This window comes from Myotis davidii, unplaced genomic scaffold (assembly GCF_000327345.1).
Source record: "Myotis davidii unplaced genomic scaffold, ASM32734v1 scaffold275, whole genome shotgun sequence".
Taxonomy (NCBI): Eukaryota; Metazoa; Chordata; class Mammalia; order Chiroptera; family Vespertilionidae; genus Myotis; species Myotis davidii.
The window spans coordinates 654,893-656,214 of record NW_006286592.1 but is presented as its reverse complement, the minus strand read 5'-3'; positions in this window follow the sequence as shown (position 1 = coordinate 656,214).

Genomic DNA, 1,322 nt, shown 5'->3' with positions numbered 1-1,322 from the left:
GAAGGATAGCGGAGTCCTTAGGGACTGATTGCTCTGCAGCCAGACCTAGGTTCACATTCTGTTCCTGCACCATTAGCATTGTGACCTAGGCATCAACCAGGCATTTCTGGTGCTTTGAAATCAGGGGCCTTGCTGACCCAGAGAGACTGCCTTCCCCAGGTTCACCAATTCCTGGAGATAGTAAAGGACTCACCTAAGAGTGTACCACAACATTAGTAACAGAGAAACGGAATTTCTGGAAGATGGGGCCCAGAAATCAGGAGTTTAAAAAGATTCCCAGGTGATCCTAATGTGCAGCCAAGGTTGAGTGCCACTGCCCCAAGGCCTCCTTATTGGGGCTCTTACACACCTGGCCACTATCCTTCGGCCCTAATCACACAGCCCAGGTGTCTTATAACTAGGGGCAGCCCCCATGCCCTAGAACCGCCTGAAATTGTTCAAACCAGCCAATCCAAAGCCTCCTGACCCTGCCTCGCCTGTTCCTTCCCCGGGAAGGCACAAAAAGGCCCGTGTGCACATTTTCTTTCCTGTGCCTGCCGATCAGCCCTGGTGCCTGCCGGTGTAGCCTCGCGTGGCGTGGTGTGGAGTGGATGGCCTGCCTTCTCTTGGGAACTGTGAGTGACAAACTCTTTTCAATTACAATCGTCTCCTGGCCTGTTCCTTCCCCGGGAAGGCACAAAAAGGCCAGTATGCCTGCCCGATCAGTCCTGGTGCCTGCTGGTGTAGCCTGGCGTGGCGTGGTGTGGAGTGGACGGCCTGCCTTCTCTTGGGAACTGTGAGTGACAAACTCTTTTCAATTACAATCGTCTCCTGATCTGTTGGCATCACTGTAATTGAATGATAGTAAAACCTACATTTTCAAACACGTTGGGAAGCTGATCTCACCTCCCAGAGCTTAATGTTTCGTGTGTTTTACCTGCAAACTTATTGATCATAAGTTTTTTTATGAGAATGTGCATGAAAGGCTCGGCAAGGGACAGGGCTTGTGGTAAGAATGCAACAACTGATACTGCGGTTGATATCTTTAATCAGATCATTATTATCATCACACAGTGTGCTCCTGGCAAGCACAGACCAAATCTCATCACCGCTGCATCTCCAGTGGCCCGCAGAGAGTGGCATTCAAAAATCATTTGCTGAATTTCAGATGGTAGGGCTTTTGTTTTTCTCAGCGTCCTCTATGCCTGATGTTAAAGAGCGGGTTGAGGCAACCTGCCTTTATTCTCGGAGCTCTTTAAATTATCAGCACCTGTGCAGAATGGCTGAGCAAAACCTTTAGTTCTTGGGTGTATTTTAACCTATTTATTTCCTTGATAATTAAC